At 38.9% G+C, this 25,142-nt stretch overlaps 1 protein-coding gene across 7 annotated transcripts in view; it reads right to left on the bottom strand.

The window, feature by feature from the left end:
- Fam110b (family with sequence similarity 110 member B) overlaps window positions 1-25,142 on the bottom strand; it is a 135,018-nt gene that overhangs the window by 102,711 nt on the left and 7,165 nt on the right. For 6 of the 7 annotated variants that reach the window (XR_007340544.1, XR_007340543.1, XR_007340545.1 and 3 more), the window contains exon 2: window positions 4,862-4,911. The gene's annotated coding sequence lies outside the window, so the exon portion shown is untranslated. Of the gene's footprint in view, window positions 1-4,861; window positions 4,912-25,014; window positions 25,063-25,142 lie in introns of those variants that run through there. The other variant, XM_048782930.1, reaches the window with a different exon arrangement.

Below are 25,142 nucleotides of genomic sequence, written 5' to 3'. Positions count from 1 at the left end.
GGAAAAAAAAAAAAAAAAAAAACAAACGCCTATAAATCCATAACAAAAGAATAACAATCCAACTTCACAAAAAGAACAACAACAAAAAAAAACTTGAACACATTTCACAAAGAAGAAATAAATGATCTGCAAGCACATGAAAAGGCACTTAGCATCGTTAGGTATCAAAGAAATGAAAATCAAAACTTCAATGACACTTCATAGTCACTCAAATCGCTGAAAATGAAGAAATTTTCATTGTTGGAGAGGATATGAAAGAACTGCAACCCTCCAGCACTGCTAAGAGAAAGCTTGGAAGTTTCTATAAAGTTACTGAAACATTTATCCTCTGACCCAGCAATTCCACTCTCAGGTACTACTCAAGATATATGGAAATATATGTCCGAAAAGACTTACTCAGCAAAATTTACAGCAACTTCATTCAAAATGCACAATACAAACACTAACAGGAAAAGAGATAAATGAACTGTGGTGTATGCACACAATGGAATAAATACTACTATCAATGAAAGGGAATGATCTACAGATATGACGAGGAAGACAAAAGTCAAAGACATGGTACTGAATAAAAGGAACCAGCACAAAGAGCCATTGCTAAAGGATTCCACTCATATAAATTTTAAAAACATAACAACTGATTCAGGAAGAATGAAATCAGGACAATGATGCCTTCCAGAGCTGAATAAGTGGGAATTAACTGGAAAGTGGAAAGACAGAATTTGCTGGGATGATGCAAATGTTCTACATCTTTTTTTTTAATTAAAAAAATTTTTTAGTCATAGCTAGACACAATACCTTTATTTTATTTATTTGTTTTTATGTGGTGCTGAGGACCAAACCCAGTGCCTCATGTGTGTTAGGCAAGTGCTCCACCACTGAGCTACACCCCTAGCCCAAAAGTTCTGTATCTATACAAAGGTTATTTATTATCTGAGTGTCTACATTTATCAGAACTTGTTTAACTGTACACTTTTTTAAAAAAAATAATCTTTTAGTTGTAGATGGACACATTATCTTTATTTGTTTGTTTTTATGTGGTGCTGAGGATTGAACCCAGTGCCTCACATGTGTGAGGCAAATGCCCTACCACTGAGCCCCAGCCCCAGCCCAACTGTACACTTAATATCAGTGAATTTTACCTCAAAAACCTTCTATTCTGTTAAAAATTACCAATAGAGTATGGTTATAAAGTCTTACAAAAGGTTTTATTCCTGATCTGATCATTTCAATAAATTATTTTAAGTTCTTTTGAAACTTTATTCGAATCCTATATATCTGTAAACAGATGATGACTCTCAATCCCACATGCACTTAAGACAGTTAAAGTCAATGAAACAGTGTCATAATGTGCCTTTTCATTAAGATTACTTTATGAAGATCTGAGAATACTTTTACCGATTCATATGTAGACTATATTATAAAATTTATCACTGTTAAAATCCATGTAAGATAGGTTTCTTTATTGTTTTCAATTAATATTTTAACTGCTTAGCTTCTAAATCGCCAATTTTCTTTTATTTGTCTCATATTTGTAATAAAGCAGTTTTCAGGATGGAATGAATGTATATTTTATACAACTAAAATATATGCAATAATACATGTGTATGTGTGTCAATTTATTTATTTATTTATTCACTCACCCACTTATTCATTCATTCATTCACTTATTCATTTATTTATTTATTTATTTACTTACTTATTCGCTTATATATTTGTTTGTTTGTTTATTTCTGCATCACTATTTCTCTTGTTGATTCCTATATCATTCCTTAACTCACAGCTAAGTTTCTTGAGGTTAAAAGAACACTTTTAAAAGAATATTGGTTCCAGGTATGGGGATGCACACCTGTAATCCCAGTGACTTGGGAGGCTGGGCAAGAGGATCACAAGTTCCAATCTAGCATCAATAACTTGGCGAGGCCCTAAGCAACTTAGTGAGACCTTGTCTTAAAACAAAAAATAAAAGGAGCTGGGGGTATGGCTCAGTGGTTAAGTACCTCTGGGTTCAATCCTCAGTAACCCTCCCCTCCAAAAAAAAACAAATAACCAACCAAAAAAAAAAGCCTTGGATTTAAATCTCTGTTGTGTTTCCTAGTAGCTATATGAATTTAGTTTAAATTGCTTAACTTCATTGAGACCCAGTTTCCTCATCAATACAAACACTTGACATGACATTTCACAATAGCTACTTCATAGCTTCAAAAGGAGAGGAGAGGTAAGAGCTGTGCCTCTTGCAACTGAGGGGTTGTCTTCCCCGTGGAGAATTTTTAAAACAATAAAAAAGCCACCTGCTGAGGATTCTAGAACACATCAGTGACAAAACAGCTTCCCTGTGGGTAAACTTTTCCAAGGACATTACATAGGACAATTCAAAGCAGACAGTGGGCACCACCCCTGAATGAATGAGGAGCAAATGCAACACAAGCCCCAGGTAAGGCCCTGGAATAGTGAGCCCCAGGGAACACTTTTCAAAAAGTGCTGGCCCGGTGCTGGAAGGGCACTAACCATTCAATCCCTGCAACAGTCCCAGGAAGCAGACTCTACTCTCACCATTTTATGGTGGAGGAAAGTGATGGAGAGATCACTAACTTCTCCAGCCACCAAATGGTAAATAGAACAGAGGGCACGCTGGCAGTGAACCCCAAAGAAACAGCTTTGAACCAAGAAGCCACAGGACTGTTTCTGAGCTACAAGACCATTTCAGGGTTTTAACAGGAAGAGCTTGAGGGGCATGAAAGGGGGCACACTGATTTAAAACAGTTTGTTTCAGAGAATTTGGACCCTTAAGAAAAAATTTAAAAATAAGAAAAAATGAAATTAAAAAATGAGAAAAATCATTAAGTCATATAGCTTAAGAAAATAAACTACAGACTAATTTCCCAGTGTCCAGGAAATAGAAAAGAGTGGCCCTGCCAAAAATATTACACTTAGATGCCCAAACATGCCCTGTATGTGTGGGGTGTGTGAATCTAGCTTTGTTCAGGTCCCTCTACTAAGAGCCCCCTCAGCAGTCTGCCCCAGAGGGGAGCTGCCTGAGGGGACCTGTGAGCTCACCCACCCAGTACTCTGGCCAAGTGGAGCAGGGACCCACCACCAGGGCCCACATAGAGGAGCAGAGCCCTCCAGACTGCCCACAGCTAGGCCACATGGCAGGGACATCAGCCAAGTGCGTTTTCATGCAATGAACTTTCCCTTGACCACATGATGTAAATAAATCAAGGAGTAATTAGATTCTGTCACCCTCATTTACCAGCTTTAGGGAAGAAAAGCAGCTCATTCCCGCTAAAAATGCAGGCTTCCTTACTCTGAGCCTTGGGTTCTACCTTAGCCACTAAAGTCCAAGACCACGAGGAGAGAAAGGAGAGGACACATGAGAGTTCACAGTCAGGGTTCCAGACTGCATGACAACACTCCTGTAATGATACTTGGAGTGGGGCTGAAAGACCCGGGTGGGTGGGCTGTCATAATGACATTGGAATGCATGTTAACCACCAAAAGCCCACAGAGAACAGAGCATCAGTTCAAATAAACTATGCATCTATATGAAAATTTAATTAACCCATCAAAAAACAAAATGTTCACACACACATACACATGAGCCTGAGCAAACGTAAGCTCTCATCTAACTTTAGTCAAAGCAAATCCAACCTTCTCTTTAGGCTATAAACATGTCATCCTGGGCAATTTATAAGGGAGGCCTCAGCAGACAAGTGAATTACGACCTCATGAAGGTTTTCATTTTAAATGTTATCTAGCTCTATGAAAATGCAACCGAATTCTTAGGTTCACATAACATTTCACTGTATTCTTTTTGATACTTCTTATTTAACATTTCCCCACATTATGTTTCGTAAGTTAAACACACTTTAATAAATTGTAGAAATTGCATTGGTACCAGAAAGCAAATTAACACCTAAATTTTAATTTTTTCAACCATTACCTAACTTCTATACAGACTCTTCCTGACAAAAAAGCTATAAGTATCAATTATTCCAAAATTAATGACAAAATTTCTAGCTTAAAAGAGTTAAATATTCTATACTAGCAGTTGGCAAACTTTTCTATAAAAGACAAAAGAGTAAATATCTTCTGTCTTGCAGGACACTACAGTGTGAAGTGTGAAAACAGTCATAATCAACACATGAATGAGTATTTTGTCATGTGCCAATAAAACTTTATTTATGAAACAATGAGCTGGATTTGTCCCCCAAAGGCGATAGTCCGCAACCCCTCATCTAGACTAAACTAAAATAATGTATAGAATCTAGTCTCTAATATATACTGCAAATTGAAACTTCAAAGCCAAAAAGAACCAAAAATAAGCAAATTATAATTGTAGATGTGGTCAAAGTTTCTGAGTTCTGGATGTTGCTAGTTTTCATCAAAAAATATAAGATTTGAGGGTGTCTATCTCTTACAATTTGGATATGAAGTGTCTCCTGAAAAGTTCATGTTAGACAATGCAGGAATGCTTAGAGATGAAAAGATTTGATTATGAGAGCTGTAGCCTAAATCAGTGGACTAATCCACTTGATGGATTACTAATTTTAATGGGTCAATGGGTGGTAACTGTGGGCAGGTGGGGCATGGTTGGAGGAAGTAGGTCATGGAAGGAATTTGTCCTTGGCTTCTTCCCATCTCTCTTTTTTCTAGTTGCCATAAGCTAAGCAGCCTTCCTCTGCCATGCCTTTCTAAGATGATGTTCTGCCTCTAAGTTGTTCTTGTCAGTCATTTTGGTCCCAGTGACATAAAGCTGACCAATACACCATCTTTTCTTCACGTTAACAGGTGTTAATGCTGATCACTGCTGGAGTACGTTTCACGTGTGATATGAGATGGCTAAACAAAGTGAGCTACTTACAAGAGGTGATTCATTTGACCAGGTTTGATTCTTAACAGGTCCTATGCACCCTGAAAAGAAAAAAAAAAATCACTCTGTCACTTAAGAGCACAATTGATTCACTCAACTTCAAAAGACCACTGAAAATACCACGCTTGGAAAAACACACAAAACAGTAGGGAGCAGAGAAAAAGCACAATGTGTCCTTCTCAAATGACACAAAAGAATGCATATTCACAGGCTAAAGGAACATTAATTAAAATGTAATTATCAGATCAGCAATGGTAACTATTTAAATATCAAGAAGGAGCATAAGCCCAAGTGGGAAGGAGAAAAGAAAAAGGCAAAAAAGACACTGCATCACCTAAAATATAGCAAACCTATTCAAATAAAGTCAGTTAAAACAAGAGTCACAGGAAAAGACAGGGGGGGAGTATGAATCCATGCTGTAATCTGCTCACATTTGACCATATGTCTTCCTAATATTACTAATTTAAAAAGCCAGAGTATGTATTGGAGTTTGTATTTTTCAATCATGTTATAAAATGATCTTCAGCACTTGCAATTTTTGAAGTACATTACAGAGCCACCCTCACAAATTTATAATGAAAGATGACAACTCTCTATAATAAATATAAATGAATATGAATGATTTCTGGGTCTGCTGTATAAATTCACAATGAAATTAATACTTCATTACAAGTTTTGAAGCAAAAATAAAACTTGGTCAGAGAGAGATCAAACAACAACAATAATAAGACCCCAAGCACCACACATGGACTAGTCAGATCTGGGCAAATGCTCCATCCCGGGAGGTCCAGCAGGTAGCTGCTCTGGACTTTTAATACTGCAGTTTTTAGTACGTCAGTGCATATGCTGAGACCCTGCTGCCCTCTGACCCTGCTGTTAACAGTCCTGGATGGCAAGGCCAGTATGGCTGCCTTGGGCTGCTGACCTCATTACAGTAAGCAAACTCCTGGAAACCCAAGATCCCAAAGGCTGCTGCTTGGAGTCCTTTCTGGAATAAGAGAGGGTATAAATAACTATCTGAGTTCCCAAATATTTTCTCTCACCTTCTGTTTGATTCTTTCCAAAAAAAAAAAGGTACCACTTGGAGAATTAGTTGTCATCTATAGTAATTCAATACTAAATCAAATAGCCCACCTGGTAATGCCACATTAAAAAATGGACGGAAAAAAAGGACTGCAAAAGTGTTATGAAATAATGTTTAAGACACGAGTAAATATATAACTAGCCCCCCAAAAGGACTAATGAACTAAAGGGGTTACTTCTATAAAAATACATCTACCTACACGTAGAAGCCTTCCGCTTTTGAAGGACATGTGTCTCCCTATTCCCATCGAAAATCCACCTACAAATATACTGGTCCCAGGGCTTCTCAGTCAGTGTAGAATACCAAGGATCCAGAAAGCATATTCTCACCTCCTCCTTTATTCTGCATCCTCCATCTTGCTCTACCTGCTAAACTCGTAGTCTACCCTCCTACTCTTTTGTGTCTACTTGTTTAGTTGTGTGTATCTGAGGAAATGTAGCAAACTATAATGGGAATTCTATAACTCTCCTTCTGAAAAGCCACAGTGATTGTTGACCTATTTCTCACTAATGAAGTTGAGGCCCAGGGTGAAATACAATCAGTCCTCTGTACCCATGGGTTCCCTACCCCTGGACTCAACCAAACTCAGATCAAAAATATATATATTTTTCAATTTCAACATGTACAGACTTTTTCCCCCATGGCATCACTCCTTGAACAATACAATATAAAATTACTTACACAGTATCCGTATTGTATTAGGTATTATAGAACATCTAGAGATGCTTGTAGACTATATGCAAACACTTTGTCATTTTGAATAACAGATTTGATGCTTGATGGATTTTGGTATCTTCAGGAGTCCTGGAGCCACTCTATTATAGGTTCTGAGGGACACTATATTCTTTTTCTTTTCTTTTTCAGGTACTCTAGAGCTAACCCAAGGCCTCACACATGGTACACAAGCACTCTACCACTCAGCTACATCCTCAGCCTTCCAAGGGACATTGTATATAAAACTTGTGTTGGCTCTTGTTCAATTAGGGATGAAAGAAAACTTCAGATTCATACCTCAATTTGTTCTCAGGAAAAGGGGATCTGGTCATGTAGGTGCCAACTACAACTAGTTAGGCTAGAATTTTCCTAGAAGAAAACTTGATCTGGTCTTGTGGGTGCCAACTACTCCTAGTTATGCTAGAATTTTCCTGTCAGGAGATTTCATGCCCTCAACTCCCAATTTACAACATATAACAAGATATACTGAACAAAAGCAGAAAAAAATTGTTTAAGTGAGCTAAAGTTCCAGAAAATAATAGAAAAAATAATTTAAGTGAGGTCAAATATTGAACAAAAGCTTATAATAAATCAAAAAAATATTGACACAAAATAATTAAAATATTTTACTGAGGTACCAAGGCTCTGGTCTTAACCCTCTTCTTACCTATCTATACTGGCAGCCTTAGGGACCTGTGTGGCTTGGGACACAATACCAACTCCCTCATTTACACCTCCAGTCCATCCTTTCCCCTGAACTCCAGACTGGTACATCCAATGCCCACAAAATGGCTCCAAGCGATGTCAACAGCATGTCAAACTGAGCTCCTCCCCACACACCATACTCCTCTCCTACCAGTTGCTTTGGACAGAAACCCTGAAATCGTCTCTTACCTTCTTCTTTCTGTCACATCATAGACACAGGTTGTTTTTAAATCCTATACACTCAATTTTCAAAGAATTTATGGAACTTGAACATTCCTCACCGCCTATACAGCTAGACATTTGTCCAAGATGCTATCGCTGTGATCTCTTTGACTGTGCCCTCTGGAAGACCCTAGCAGCTCCACAGTCTTCTCAGCATAGCAACCTCGGGACAGCCTATTAAAACTGACGTCAAACCATGTCACTCCCAAATGACTTCCCACCACCTTTAAGCAAAATTAGAAACCTCCAGTGGCTCAATGGCCCTTTCCACTGTGGCTCCCAGTGAACTGTGACCTAACCACCAGCAGCATGATACCACCCCAACTCCATAAAACATAAGCATCTCCCACCTGGCTGCACATGACAGCCACCCTCTGCTCCAGGGACTTTGCCTCTGTCTCAGATCATTTTCCACAGAAAGCTACAGGACTCACCTCCTTCCTGCCCTGTCCTGTCCCAAACATCCCATCCTAGTGAATACTTCCCTGGCCCAAAGTGTGTTGGTTTTCTGTGATATAACAAACTCTGCAGCCTAAACCAACATCATTTTTATTTAAGAGTCTTCACAGGCTGAGGTCCAGGCATGGCTTAGTTAGGTCATCTGATCAAGGTATCATCTGGGACACCTTTCTCTCTAAAGGCCTCGGGTCTGTACACTTGGGAAAAAATCAAGATCCCTGTGGTTGAAAGATGGAGGCCCACTTTTCAGATCCCAGAAGCTGCTCACAGTCCCCAGCTCTGTGGCTTTTCATAGACCCTGTTAAATGTGGCAGCTCACTTCTTGAAAGCCAGCAGCAGAATCTCTATTCTGGCTGCTGAGATGGGGTCTACCAGAAAGTTAGCGAGTCACAAAGTGATAGCCCCTCATCTTCACCATGCTGGTAGGGCCTGCTCACCCCCAACAAGAGCTATCTAGAACACTGCCCTGCAGCCTCTCTAAAGCTGCCACTCCCACACACCCTGCAATATAGACATCCATCCCTGTCTCTGTTTCATTTTCCTCTATCACACTTTTTACCATTTGAAAAACTAAATTCTTTATGTACTTTTCTTCTGTGTTCTTCGCTTCATGTCACTAAAGTCTCAGGAGGACAGAACCTACTGTCTCTCTATTTTCTGCTATATCCCCAGTCTCCAGAACAGTGCCTGGCTCAGAGTGAGCTAAGAATACATGTAAACTTGAACCAGTGCATTATTTACTACATCAGCTGCCTTAAAATCATCAGGACTTCAGCATCTCTGCTGCTAAATTGCAAATTTCTATGCCCTTTATTTACAGTTAACCACATTGCATCAGAACTTTGTTTAGTCACACAAGATGAAATTAAATGTTATCCTTCCCATGGTAACAAAGACATACAGTTTGATTTTCACGTCAAGTTCCATTGCAAACATGGAAAATTTTACCCAACTATGTGGTGAGAACTCCACATGGCATATTTGGAAAACCAGAATTTTAGGACTTATGTAAAAACAGATGTATTCACTCTCTGTTTCCCAGGCTTACAGATAATTTTTTTTGCTGATTTTTTTTTATTATTCTAAAAATTCTTTGGTTGAACAGTTGAAGGAATAGGAAGTGTGTGCCCAACTTTCTTTGAATACTGACTCCAAGAAAAACCACAAGTATGTGATTATGTCTGTAATTCCAACAGAGAGAAGTATGAATTTCAGAAACAATGAACATCTATCACTGGAGGAATCAATGTTACGGATCCATTATCCATCTCATTTAAAGGAATGCTGCTTCTTTGCAAGAGGTGGAGGAGAATGCTAGACCAAGAGCCATGAACATGAAATATGACTCCTTATAAAACATGTTATTTGAGATGCATTTTAACTTATGTGCCTCTGGTTAACAACTTTTTTCAAGTGATTTTAAAAACCACAAATGTATAATCCCTTAAATACTCATAAACCTAGTTGCAAAAGCAAGTTCTATAATAAACTGATGATTTACCTGACAACATACCTGGTGAACACTTATGTGGTCCCCCCAAAAGTACCCAAAGATGAGCAGACCACCCTAGCTATGGCAGGTCCTGAAAAACAGCCTGGTTTTTCTTTTGTGTCTTGTTTATGCTTTCTCGTTCCATTTCAACAAAACTACTGCTATTAATGTAATTCAGGAACAGAACACGTTTCTAAATCTCCCTCGTCACTGACAAAGGAACATTTATTTCTGAACTGCTTGACAGTTTCTGTATCTGGCCTCTCCACTCTCAGCATCCACATAATTTCCAGGTTAATCTGCCAAAAACGATGATTTTGGCAAGTCACTCTCCTCTGATCATCAACTCAGAGTGGCTCCCCGCGGCCCAGCTTGTCAAGTTCATTTCTCTTCCATGACCCTCATTGTCAAGTTGTTGACCTAGGTTAAGCCCTTAGCCTGGATCAATTTGGTTTCTATGTTAATTGCAAGACTGCATAGTTGACTCCAGGCCTCATGGGGCCACCACTAACCTGGGGGTGAGTGGATGAAGGATACAGAACAATAAATGAAAATCACAAACATCAAATTCTCAGCCCTACCATTGAAAATGTAATAACATCTCCATGTGTGAAGGATAGAACAGCTTCTCTTCGCCATAAAAACAAAGTTTAAGAAGTAAAAAAAAAAAATCTGCAACACCCAGTCTTCATCAACTCAAAGTAATGGTGTTATGGTCATGTGCCACATAACGCCATTTTAATCAATCATGAACACATATCTGAAAATAGACCTGAAAAATGCCTATCCACCAGTGACCTCGCAGCCCTTGTCAAGTCAATGCTTTATTACTCATGTGTTTGTGTGATGCCGATGTGAATAACATACTATGCTGCCAGTCATCAAAAAGGCCAGCACACAATTATGTACAGTATGTAATTCTTGACCATGATAACAAATGACTCTGCTGGTGGTTTATGTATTTACTAACTACACTTTTCATCATTATTTGAGTGTACTACTTATTGAAAAAAACAAAGTTTTTTAATAGGCAGTGTTATGCCAGGAGCAGCCTCATATATCTCCTGTTTACTGACTGTGTCACCTGACTGCATCAAGAGGCCACGTCATGTGATTGACCTGTACCATTTGGCTTTGGGTAGGCATACTCTGTCATGCTCGCACGACAGAATCACCTATCAATGCAGTTCACAGAAAAGTCCTGTCATTCAGCAACATGTGACTGTGTAATCATCGGGGTCAATCTGGCATTTCCTGAGCAGCCTAACTGAACTGAGGGAAAATTCTAAAAATGACCCCAGGATCACCACCCACTTCCCCACAATGGTAAATATCAGGAACTCTAATTTTACTCTCATGATTAAGATATTATACAGCCCACTGGACTTCAGATAGGGAGATTATCTAGATGGGCCTACCTTAATCTTCTGACCCTTTAAAACAGAGTTCTCCTGGCTTGTCACAGAGGAGAAACCAAAAGCACCTGAAGGATTTGACAAGGGATATTACAATGTTCCCAAGATGATCCATATGGCATAAAATTGCAAATGCTTTCTAAAAGCTTCTAGAAATTAAAATCAGTCCCTAGCCAACAGCCAGGAAACAGGGACTGAGGCCCTGCCAAAAACTTGAATGAGCTTAGATTCTTCCCTAGGGCCTCACCTGAGAACATAGGCTGGCCAGCACCTTGAGTGTTAAGACTCCAGGGAGGACCCAGCTGAACCACATGAGGTCCCAACTCAGGGAACTGGGTATTGCTGTGGAATTTTGTTACCCAGTAACAGAAAACTGATATGCTTCCTATAGGCCTACCCTCTGTTCTCACAAAAATACTGTTATCCCAAAAGCACAGCATTGTCTGTGAACACACACGCAACTAATAGGTGGAAAAGAAAGAAAGGCATAAGAGGCCTTGGAGGAAAAGTCCATCCTTCCTATAGAACTACGAAATCTGGGGGAGAAAATGGAATCTGTTATGACAGTGACTGGTTTGTTTTAGTTTTTCCTAATACACTGTTTTAAAGATCACAATGTATACATCACTTTTCTCAGAGATATTAAAATGGGAATCTGCCCTTCTGTGATATTTGATTAATGTTAATATCAATGATAAGAACATTAAAAACATAATTTACTCAGGTTTCCATGAGGTGAATACAGAAAAGTGTCTATCTTTTATTCATCAAAATATTAACTGATTATCCACTATAGATACAAGATCATTTGTAATAGAAGAAAAATTGTTTGGAATGCTAATAAAAATCCACAGATTATTACAAGAAAAAGCATCAGAGGATGGTTTTTGTCCACTGCTTTTTTGAGAGTATGAATTACCTACTAAAATATAAATATTCTTAATATAATTTTTCTGTAAGCAAGCTTACAATTATTCCATTTGTGGATCCTTGTTCCCTGTCTATTCCATAGCAGGCATTTATAAAATACAGGTAAGTGAGCAAGTCCCTGCTCTCTAGGCACATTTTATTAAAAGATAGAGAAAAACAAACCTATTAGGAATTGAAACAAGCTATTTAAATCAGTACAATATTAGTGGTATGTGTACCATTTAAGATTCAATGTAGTATGGGAATTATATGTGATGGTAGGAAGAGGCTAATTCAGAAAGTGTTTATCTTCATCCATCCATCCAAGAATATAATAAAATATCTGACCTAATAAAGAGTAGTTCTGACACTTGTACATGCCCAACAATCAAACTACATTTTTTAAAGAAGAAAACTAGCTTTCAGGGAGTATTTCTATCCATTAGCTGCTTAAGTATGGAAAGCAATTGATAGTTTCTTAATCGGTTACTAGTAAGTTTCGTATCTGGATACCATGAAATTTTGTCTATGTTTGCAAAGGACACTATTTTACTCACTTAATTTCTAAAGTTTCCAAAAAGAAAGTTGTATCAAAACCAATCTAATTCCTCACAGAGTATAGCATATGAGCATTCTGGACATAAATCAAATGCACCAAGACTTTCACTCTTAACCAAGCAATGTGAAATGACAATAACTGCATTTGTGGGTTTTTGTTTGTTTGTTTGTTTTTTGGTACTGGGGATTGAACCAAGGGCCACTTAACCACTGAGCCACATCCCCAGTCCCTTAGTCCCTTTTGTATTTTATTTTGTGACAGGGCTTCATTAAGTTGCTGAGGCTGGCTTTGAACTTTCTATCCTTCTGCCTCAGCCTCCTGAGTCACTGATTACAGGCATGCATCACCACACTCGACAATAACTTTAGTCTTGAGAAGACAGAATGATTAATAGAAAGTGTTCAATGTTACGGTTTAGGAAAAAACAAGCATAGGCATACACATATAGTATTGATCATACTAGTTTTGCTGAAAGGAAATAAAAAATACTAATTTCTATTATTTTACAATGATTTTTTCCCCCAGTGAGAATTTTCCTCATAATCATCTGTGTCTTATTTTAAGGCATTTATTTTTTAAAAGGCTGAGACATTGATTCCTCACACAAACCGTTTTCAAATCCACAGCTGAAAATTATTCCTAAAAGAAATAAACTCAGCATCAGATGTTTAACATCTGCTGTTTTCTAGACAAAGTCAGGAATGCAAAAACATCAGGCTTGGAAGTAACAGCCAGGTGATGAATGCACTGATCAAATGCAGAAAAAAGTGACAACCATGGCCCAAACCCTTCAGTGGTTCATAACCACATGCAAAATTGTGGCGAATGAACACAAAAATAATTAAAAGGTAAGAACATAAGCTAAGTGCAGTGTGTGTTCCTTTAGTCCCACCTATAGTGAGGCTGGGGCAAGAGGATCACTTGAGGTCACTAATGTGAAGCCACTGGAAAACACAGAGACCCCATCTCAAAAAAAAAAAAAAAGATTAATACAAAACAAAAACAAAACAGCACCAAGAACTTTATATACACTTAGAAATAATTTAGATAAATAATTAAGATGACAAATTTTATGTTCTTAATTTAAACTGGAGGGAGGGCAGAGGGAAGGAAGGCAGGGATAGATGACATAACATTTTCAGATATGACACCTTGAGACCTGGTAAGAAGGAGAGGCAGGAAGGGGTTGGAACCTGGATGTCCCTATCCAATAAAGGGAAACTCCCCTGTGGGGGTGAAGGTGTCCAGAATCAGAAATTCCAAGTACTACCATGGTGTGAGGTCGATGGTAATATTCCTTTTAAATAGAAGAAGATTCAGCACACCAAAGGAACCCCGCAAAACCTGTGCTGAAGGAACAGTCAATGCTTCTATTTTTATCTTCACAGTATGAATAGATGATTTTCCTAAAAACGTTTGCAGATGCTTCGGAAAGGGATTAAGTTGCGGGGTGGGAGGGGGCACTGCAAAGTACTGTGAGCTGAAGGACACAGCGCCAAGGACCGACTTCTACTATGCTGAAGTATGCTGACAAACCCTACAGTTTCCGCAGGGTTTGAGGATAATGAAGCAAGTATTTAGAATTAGCACTGAGTTTCCTCAGCACACACATAACACCAGGAATGTGAAACATGAAGCTTTCATGCTAGTAACTTCTGGAGAAGTTGGAAGACAGTGAAAGAAGCTAATATTTAAATTAAGTCCTACTTTGACATTAATCTTGTGGGTTTTTTTTCCATAATTCACATATTGGTCACTAAGCACACTCATTCCATTTCTACAAGAAGAAAATATTTTTAAAAACCCTAAAAGCTCAATATTCTTCTACACTTTTTAAGAGCCCAGAAAAAAACCCTCATGTTTTATAATAAATTAAATCATTTACCAAAACAAGCATAATATGCACAAAGATAGACTTCTTCTATTGTTATTTGGTAATAAGTAGTATGGCAGGTATACACACACGTGCGCACACACACACACAGGCGCACACACACACACAGGCGCACACACACACGCAAACACATGCACACACACACACACACACACACACACGTGGAGCACAAGAGAAGGGGGTAAGAGAAAAGAGGACAATTAATTACAGTCCTACGAAGTCCACAGTGCCTCTGGTCACCCACTGAGCATCAATGACTAGAACCACAGCCCTGGCCAGTGGCATTCAGGGAATCACTGATGAGGGATATAAGAACAGGAAGAGACCATCACATAATTCCCAGAGGAGACAAAACTGGCAGATTTCAGGCATAGTTCACATATAGCTACAGTTTCTGAAAAAAAAAAATCCCATAACTACAAACCTTGACTACACACATCCTCACCAAACACAAACCACAGACTCAAAGCTTCAGGTACTTAGTATCTACATCTATTCTACATATTGGCTGGGGCTCCTTGACTAGCTCATCCAGCCTAAGAATTGTGAAGTGGCTTAAAATTCTGCAGAATGCTACTTCACTGCTTCCCCAAACTAAAGAGTATCTCATTCTTCTTGTATAGTCTTCACTGTTGCACAGGAAAAAAAATGTACTGAGTTTCATTTTCTGCTTAATGAGGTTCATTCCTAGGATATTATTTCAGTATTGTTTGGAAATGCCCCCTACCATTACTGATATTTTCTCTTCTAACTCTTCCCACCCAACAGTTTTTGCTTTGAAAGTGTGTTACCATGACAGATGTCAACAACAGCTCTAGAAATCTGTCATGTACCTTAACAGTCTCCTCAGTTTGAGACATGAGACCTTAAGGACCTATGTATGATGTGCAAGTTCTTTCCAATATTTGTAAAGTCACCAAACACTGCACAATTGGACTGTGATCATCATAGTAAATGGTGACCCCCCCACAGCCATCACCATCATCAGCAGAATGGCACAGTCTATTTCAGGACCGGAGACAGAGTACTGGGCCACTAATGCCTTCCGTCACATCAATCACTCTTCTCACAAATGTCAGTAAGAGCAGGTGACACAAGCTGAAGATTAAGAAATGCTGCCATTTCTGAGTTAAGATATGCCCGCAGATTTCTTTCTTTGGATCCATGCTCTAAGTGAGTTTCCAAAGTGGAACTGGCAAGAAGGAAATTTTATATACAGGTACATTTATGGTCCTAAGATTTTTCTGGTCATCTCAAGATTATTAATGGATGACCATGTTGTATGTAAGGAGAATTCTGGATATACACATAGTATAGTGGAAAGAATGTAGTACATGAAATCATGAGTCTTGAGTTTTTTATGTGACAGTTTAACATCTGGCTCCTTATAACCACTCTGTGACTCAATGTCCTTGTATGTTAGTCAAGTTTTCATTTCTGTGACCAAAATAACTGACAGGAACAACTTAGAGGAAGAAAAGTACCTGTGTGTTCATGGTTTCAGAAATTCAGTCAAGAGTCAGCTGACTCCATTACTCTGGGCCTGAGATGAGTAAAGACATCATGGCAGAAATGAATAGCCAGGAAAGCTGCTCATCTCCTGGTAATCAGGAAGGGGGTGGGGCGGGCCCATGGTGTGGAGAAGACAAATCCTTCCAGGGCACACCACCAGTGACCCCCTCCTCTAGCCAGGTCCCACCTGCCTAGAGTGACCACCCAGTTACTCCATTCAAATCATTAATCCAGCAAATATATCAACCCACTGATTAGATTATGGCTCTCATAATCTGATCATCTCATCTTCTATGTTAACACAGGAGTTTTTGAGGGACATTTCATATCCAAACCATAACACCTCATCTGTAAAATAGGCACTTCTCACAGTGTCCACAAGATGTACAAAAGATTTCTGACAACCTAGAAGTCTTAGAAGAATGAATTATTATGATTTTATTCCAAAGTCTGCAAGCGTATCTTACTAACTAGTAAGGCTGGTTTTGAATTTGCAAAAAATATGAGAATTCAATTATAGCTAATCTGATATGCTACCTTGGCCACTACTTTACTTTTCTTTTTTTTAATATCTATTTTTCAATTGTAGTTGGACACAATGCCTTTACTTTATTTATTTTTATGTGGTACTAAGGATTGAAGCCAGGGCCTCGAGCGTGCTAAGTGAGCATTCTACCATTGAGCCACAACCCCAGCCCTTACTTTTCTTATGTTAATAAAATGCTCTTAGCTGAAAAAAGGATAATTTCTCTGCTGTAATCTGGGTATTTGTATGTCTCCCAAAACTCAGGTGGAAATCTGATGGTCAGGGTGATGGTATTAGAAAATAGGGCCTTTGGGGGGTGATTAGGTCTCTAACCACAAGGGATTAGTGCCCTTATGAAAGAAGCCCCAGCTGCCTTTCCCATTCTGCATTTTGAGGACACACAGAAGGTTCCACTATGAGGAACAAGTCCTTACCAGTCACAGAATCTGTGGTTCGTCCATCTTTGTCATCTCAGCTTCCAGAACTGTCAGCAATAAATTTCTGTGGTGTATCATTTACTAGTCTAAGGTATTTTGCTATAGCAGCCTTACAGACTATGATATGCTCTTTGAAGGAATGAATGCCTGACCTCTGTAATCAGGTATTACAGTCTTAATATGATTTTATAAGATGAAAATATCCATGGTTTATGAATAAAACTAGAGTAGTTTTCACAGATGACTAATGGCCCTTAATTTTCTTCGTGGCAGTACTGGGGATGGAACCCAATGCCTTACACATGCTAGGCAGGTGCTCACTGAGCTACACCTCCAATCCAGTCCTTGAATTCTACTTGACCAATAAACCTTAAACAGTCAACAAATAGACATGGCTGTCAGAATTCAGGATTCAGCGGCTTCAAGGCACAGGGTAAAATAGGCTTGATTCATTAAAAGGCATCACATACAGGAAGGTTGTTCATGAAAATGTGGAAGAGTTATCCCTCCTGAGTACACAGCATGCAATCAGATCAGTCAACAGCTCAGGTCATTCACACTGTGAATATTCACTGAACACGTACTATGAACCACAATCTAGAAACAGCGAAGTCACTAATTACACAAAATTTCCTGCCCTCAAGATGCTTAAATGGTCAGTTCTACAGTTTATTTTTTATTATTTTTTAAAAATATTTTTTTTGACATTGATGGGCCTTTATTTTGTTCATTTATTTACATGCATTACTGAGAATCAAACCCAGTGTCTCACACATGCTAGGCAAGTGCTCTACCACTGAGCCACAACTCCAGCTCCAGTAGTACTAGTTTAACTGAAGAGACAAGGATGCAGCAGCAGGGGAGTGTGGTTACTACACTAGAGAAACTGGACTCCCTGCTGTGTGGCCTGGATTCCTGCTGACACAGTCTGCAATGCTTTGAGCATTAAGAGACTGGGATCCAAGACTACACATATGAGGTCCAGTGCTTCTGCAGCCCCTTAATAAGTGTGGCAACATATCAATGTTTATAACAGCTCAATTCACAATAGGTAAGCTATGGAACCACCTTACCTGCCCTTCAACAGATGAATGGATACACAAAATGTGGTTTATATGCACACTAGAATATTACTCAGCCAGAAAGAAGAATGAAATTATGGCTTTTGCTAGAAAATGGATGGAGCTGGAGACTATCATGCTAAGTGAAAGCCAACCCCCCCCAAAACAAAGGCTGAATGTTCTCTCTGATATGCAGATGCTGACACACAATGGGGTGGGGAGGGAAGAAAAGAAGTTGATTAGATTAGAAAAAGAGTAAAGAGGGCTGGGGATGTGGCTCAAGAGGTAGCAAGCTCGCAGCGGCCTGGGTTCGAGCCTCAGCACCACAAACAAAGATGTTGTGTCTGCCGAAAACTAAAAAATAAACATTAAAAATTCTCTTTCTCTCTCTCTCTCCCCAAAAAAGAAAAAGAGTAATGAAGGGAGAGGAGATGGGAATGGGAAAGGCAGTAGAAGGAATCAGACATAACTTTCTTATGTTCATATATGAATATACAACCAGTGTAACTCCCCATCATGTGCAACCACAAGAACAGGAAGTTATACTTTATGTATGTATGGTATGTCAAAATACATTCTACTGTCTTGTATAACTAAAAAGAATAAAAAGAAAACCTAAAATAGAAAGTTTTAACATAAAAAAAAACACAAATTAACCTGATTGCACAGATTCACAAAACATCATCTTACAGTCACATTACAATTCATTTCACTAATTTAAAAAGTGACTCTCTAACACGCTTTGACTTTTAACTAAGCAAAACTACCTAAATAGAGGTTTTTAAAAATTTTCAGCCAACTAGCCATTATTTCCAAAAACTAAACCTCATAAATTCTACATATATACCCAATTTAATACTGAACACATTAGCTGATGAAACAGTTCAAGAGTTCCGTTTCTCTTCATCCGTAAAGTATTCTTACCTTGTCTCATGAGAATTTCCCACCTGGCTGTTAACAACTAGTACTTGATTAAACAGTATCCTTGACTCCCTAAAATCTGAAGGATGGGCGAGGTTTGAAGGTAAATGATGGCTGAAATATCTAAAATTGGCTTCTATTATTTTATTGTGGAAGTCTATGATTTGTAAAACTACTAAGCTGATTATTTTGTTGAGAATAGTCTATGGTCTGGCCAACTAATGTCTACCTATCATTAGAAATCAGTACAGATATTTATTTGATTGCTCTGTTGCAACTGTGAAAACTTGCCTGGCACAGGTGAGGCACTGGGTTCGATCCTCAGCACCACGTAAAAATGAGGTATTGTGTCCATCTACAACTAAAAACAAAATATTAAAAAAAGAAAAAGACTACTACCTTGCCTGAAAAACAACAAAAAAAGAAGTAATTCCCAAGAAGCACAGACAAGAAGTTTTATGCAAGACCCCCAAACACATGTAAGTACCAGAGAAACAGTACTGACATTCATTGGTTCAAACACCTCCCATAATAGGACAAATGTCTATTCACCCAATCAAAACACATGCAAAAGAATCAGGTAATATTATATTAATTTTTCAGAGAGACAGGAAGTATATCAGAGCAGTAAAGAAAGAGAATCCTAGAGCCAAGACAACTGGATCCAAGTCCTGTCACAATTTAGTACCTGTGTGATATTGGGCATACTGGTTTACCCTCCCTAAGATTCAGTTTTTTCATCTATAAAGTGAGAATAACAAGAATACCTAATTCAGCACTGTTGTGCTGGATGAAATGAGATAATACATAGAAAACAGCTAGAATATGACCTTGTAATAGTGATTACTAGGGCAAACAACTCCATCATAGAAAATCAGCCATAGACTCGACTTCAGTCCCAGAAGGGAGTAAGTGTCCAGAGGCTCTTGCATCCTGTCCTGGTGGGGTGCAACTGCTATCATTTATGTTCTTTAAATATCAGCCAATCCCCGGTGCACTGCTCTCATACCTCAGAACATCATCTCATTCACTGAAGTGCAAACAGTGCCGGGTTCCTGGTGCCCCAGGGGAGAAGAATGTGTTATGAAGATGCAATGTTTCCTGGGCTGGAGGGGACCAGGGCCATTTCCACAGCATGAAGTGGGACAGCTAGAAATCAGAAATAGTCCCTGCCTGTTAACTGGCAGATGCTTTTTTTTTTTTTTTTTTTTTTATCTATTCCAATCTTATACAAGGATCCCAAGAAATTTGTTAATTGGTTTTGATGCAGATATTAGTTTTTAGTTAATAGAAAACAGAATAACAGACACAGGAAATATGTTTTCTAAAAAAAAATAAATAAAATAAAAAGAAAGAAAAAGAAAAAAGTAAATATATGTATGCAACAATTCAAGCTTCTCTCAGACCCACACTTAGCATTCTAGAAAAGTGCAGTGTACCCACAAGACGGCAGCGCACACATTGTTTGGTTGTACCCAAACGGTGCACACTGCCTCTTAAAATCAATTGCCCAGCTAATTCCTCTCTTAAGAAATGAGATGGGATGATCTCACTGGGCAACAGTAAAATCCACACAGGTAAACGAGAGGTTTGACTGGATTACAAACAGATACGCTTCATAAGACAATCTGTGCAAAGAGCAGCCACAGGGCAAACAGGTGCCACAATATCATCTCTGCATGATGCTGACACTGCACCCCCAATTCTCATTATTATTGGGTTGAGCCAGAAAGATCAGGAAGAAGCACTCCCAGCCCTGGATCTCAACAGCTTAATAAACATTCATATGTTCTATTTTTAAAATTAATTAACATCTGTGATTTTAGAATTTCTTTATCATAAATGCAATTAATACAGTTCATTAGATACGGTATGCATTCTCTGAAAAGAAGAAACCGGAGTTTTCAGTCCAATAGCATTATTTGTTCTAACTTAGGGGCCTGATTATAAAAGTCAAATCAAAAATGATGTCTGATGGAAGCAAATAAACCATACCAGCCTCTCCCTAGCAAATTGTAGGAAACTGAGGCTTGGGGAGTTGACACAACATAAGACCACATCCCACTGAAAAGTCAAGCTAGACTCCTGCTAATTTCATACAAGACCTCAGTTTCAGAGGTCTCAGTCCATATGCAGCCAGCTCCATTCCCCAGAGGCTCCAGGTGAGACAAAGAAAACAATTTCAATTCTTAGTACTGCTTCCTGAGCTGCTTAAGTTAGCTGTCTGTCAACCTTCCAGTGGACAGGTGACTGTAGGATTACCAAGTCCTATAGTTAAAACCAAGGGAATGGAGACACATATGCTAGTTTAGGAAAAGTCCTGACATACTAATTGATTAACAGCTGGAAATGCTGCTCACCCCAAATCTTCCTGTGCCAACTAGTACAGCACAAAACATCAAGTTCAGGCTGATGGCAGCTGGTGGCTTCCATAGTGAATGAATTTCAACATCCAGAATGATACCCTCATCATTTTCCCTACCTGGCAACAAGACTCCCATCTGCTGTGATTTTCTCAGACTGGGGCTTACCCAAACAGGCAGAAGCCACAGAATAATGACAAATTAAAATGTGGGAGGGGGAGACAGAGAACATTTGCTAACATGTTGGCTGAAACACTACCACCAATTAATTGAAAGGACCACCCACTGATGATACATAAGAATGATAGGGTGTTTCAAATTTGGATAAATGTGGACTTTAGGGAAAAAATAGGAAATGTCTTCACATTTTAGATTAACAGAGTGGTAAATTTTCTCATTGGAATGAACACTTCCTCTCAACTTGCATTCATGTGGTTATGTTACCTTGCTGTGCCTGAGCGTTTAAGATATTCCTCTTTCTAAATGCACTTCAAAGGGGGAAAAAACCCACAGGTGCATTCATTGCTACAATTTATTTGAGCAATAAACCAACATATGCCGACAACGTTGTTGAAATAAGGGTAGCACAGAAAGAAAAAGTATCCTAAGTACACATTTTCGGCTTCATTAAAAACCGAGTTTTTAAAAAAAGAAAAAAAAATGTTGGTGCTGCCTTCTTGTAATTCATTTTCCACTTAACATAAGTCTCTGGGTTTTCAAGTTAAAAACTAGTTTTAAAGTTTCTAATATAAGCATTTGTAAAGGGAGAAGAACATGCTTCTGGAATTTCATGGAAGCAAGCATATTCCCTACAACTAAAAGCATCTGGTGTAGGCAGTCTTTGTAATTTGTTGGATGGTCACTGGTAGTAGATTTTGGATTCCCTCTTCTTCCAGGACAAATCTAGGAGGACACCATCCAGGAGCACCTGGTCTCTATAGTTGTGATAGTGACAAGATGACAATAGTCCAAGAGCCATAAATCATCCTCTCAGAGAGTTGCTGCCTTGCACACAAGCCCAGTGTTCCCAGGGCCACCATCACCATCCCCTCTTCATGATTATACTTCACATATCAGCAAAATGGAGTATTTAGAGCAAGCTATTTTTGCTTGTCTGTGTCCAATAAATAGCCACAAAATGCAGACAAATTTGTTTTGGGAACATAATTATTTGTGCAAAGCAGGAAAAGGTAAATATTTTGCACAAAAATAAACAAAGAGGGCAGACAGGTTTAACCAAGGAGAGCTGGAGTGGATATATAAAATATGTCGAGGAGGTGACCTTCAAGGTGACCTTCAAAGGAGGAGACGCCCTCCCTCTGGAGACCCAAGCCACCATCAGAGGTCAGACCAGAAACACAGCTCTGAAATCCCTGCAGCACTTTCAACCCTCCAAACAGGTCTGGCACCTAGCCTGGCTATTAAAACAAATAACTTACTAAATGAATATTATATTTAATTGTGAGAGAAGTAAGAAGGAATAAAATTTCAAGATTATGTAAAGTCAGTGGATCCACAATGATAAGACTATCTCTGCATCGGTGAGGAGAAATTCAAAGGTAAGGAAAAGAGAACAGACAAAGACTTTCTGGGCCTTGGCTACAACCCTAGGGTGCTTCAGGGTGCCTCGGCCTCGTCCAGTGTGGACTGAAAATTATATCACTTAGGCAATGGGACTCTATGTTTGTGTCAGACTCAGGCTGATCTAAAATAGCTCTTTACATTGTTAGCAGAACCCAAATACAAGAAGACTCTCAGAATGAGGATGGCCCAGGAGAGGCAGCCCAGCCAGGTCACCCCAACCTCATCTCAAGCAAAGTAGCCATCACCAAGCAGAACTGCCCCCATAAGATCGCGGGACAACCCACAGGAATGCCATTTCAAAGGCTCTGGCAATTCCCACATGCTCTCCAAGGCTCCTGTTATGGTTTAGATGTGATGTTCCCCCAAAAGCTCAATACAAGAAGGTTTAGAGAAGAAATTATTGTGTTATAGCCTTAACCTAATCAGTGAAATAATCCCTGAGGTAATGAGTGATAACTGGAGGCAGGTGGGGTGTGGCTAGAGAAAGTGGTTCATTGGGAGCTTGCTATGGGGTATATATTTTGCATCTGGAGAGTGGAGACTCTCTCTCTCTCTCTGCTTTCTGATCACCATGTGAGCTGCTTCCCTCTGTCACACTCTTCCTCCATGATGTTCTGCCTCACCTGGAGCCCCTGGGGAATGTAGCTGGCTGTATATGGACTGAGACCTCTGAAACTATGAGCCCTTAAATAAACTTTTCCTCCTCTACAGTTGTTCTGGTCAGCTTTTTTTCGCCACAGCAGCAAAAAAGCTGACTAAAACAACACCCTCAGGGGCTTTCTGTTCAAATAAATATTAAAAAAAAATCCCAGTTATCCCAGTTGAATGCTAAATTTATAGAACTATAAGATTAGACAGTAACTTCAGCAGATTACCTATAAGCTTCTCAAATATAAGAGCCATGTCTTCTCAGCATGGTGATGCAGATATCCAGTATATCAGTTATGTGAGCCACAGGATGGGCAAACACAAACACATGGCTCTTTAGAAAACTCCTGAAAGCCAAGCTCTGTGTGCATCTGGATGAAGCAAATCTATTTCCTACCATTATGGGTAATATAAGGGCTGATCACTTCTAATATGATTTGATGCATTTGTTACTTTTCATAGCTACATTCATTGCATGAAGAATTCCTATACTAAGAATACCAGTAAAATAGAGGAAGGGAACCAGGAGGAAGGAGGGAGGAGGGAGGGTACTAGGGAATGAAATTAACCAAATTATCTCGTTATGTAGTATGCATGTATGAATATGTAACAACAAATCTCACTATTACGTATAATCGTAATACATCAATAAAAAATTTTAAAGGAATAAATGTAGAAAAAGTTATCCTTGCTGCATTCTTATAAAGATGTTAAAAAAAGACAACTACAAAATGATCTCAATTTTCTCTACTGTAAAATCAAGGCATTTGTGTTAAATCTGGAACATCTCTATATGCAAAATATGGCAGCTCTGAGCAGAGAGCAAGCAGTCATTGACAATGGTCCCAGGGCTGATGGCCAGAAAAGATGGCAGCTTTGTTACCTGATCCAAAGTGACTAACACCCAAGATTTAATATTTAAGTGAAGATGCTACAATGCATTTCTGTGTCACCAGCAATCAATCACTCAGGGAGACAAGGCTGGCATGATTTTTCAACATGTGCAATTATCCTCCAAGGAGTACCTTTTGAAGGTTAAGACACAAAAATTGGGCAAGCTACTCAGCAGAACAATCTAGAATTCATTTGGTCTGCCGTGCCCCAGACAGTCCCCGCCTCAGTCATGCTGTGGTGATGCCAATCTGCTCAGCTGACAGGCTCCAAAGAAAGAAGAGCAGCCTGAGATGAAATGCACACTGCAGTGGGTAGAGGGACAGAGGGAAAAATCAAGACAGGGAGGTCTGGTGGCCCTGACGACAATTCTGTTTTCCAATTCTAATTAACTGAGGAAACAAGTCAGAAAATCTAGCCAAGGACAGTACTCACTGAAAGGAGACACCACTAAAAAATTGAACAGATTGCAAAGAATATTCCTTGTTAAAACAGAACTTGATCATTACGACTGACGTGTACAACTTAAATTGAAAACATTTTAAATCAGTAAAATAAAAGCATTTCTTTTTGAAAAAGACAAGCAAAATTATACATTTGTGTACAAACATCCGGAAAAAAAAATGAAGGTATGTTTTTTAAAAAAGAATTCCATGTAAGATTTCATTCATGATACACAGCAGGATTTGTAGAAGGTTAATCAGCCTAGATTATAGACTATATTTTTAAAAATTTAACATACTTGTACCTTCATGCCATTAATATATGAAAGGCCTATTAAAAATTCAATGGCCTCAAAACCCTGAAAAATCAAAACATATCATCAGCTGTTTTTCTCCTTCAACCAAACTGTGAAATAAGGTTAACAATAATCAT

This window comes from Marmota marmota, unplaced genomic scaffold (assembly GCF_001458135.2).
Source record: "Marmota marmota marmota unplaced genomic scaffold, marMar, whole genome shotgun sequence".
NCBI classification, from domain to species: Eukaryota; Metazoa; Chordata; class Mammalia; order Rodentia; family Sciuridae; genus Marmota; species Marmota marmota.
This window is presented reverse-complemented; position numbering and strand designations above follow the sequence as displayed.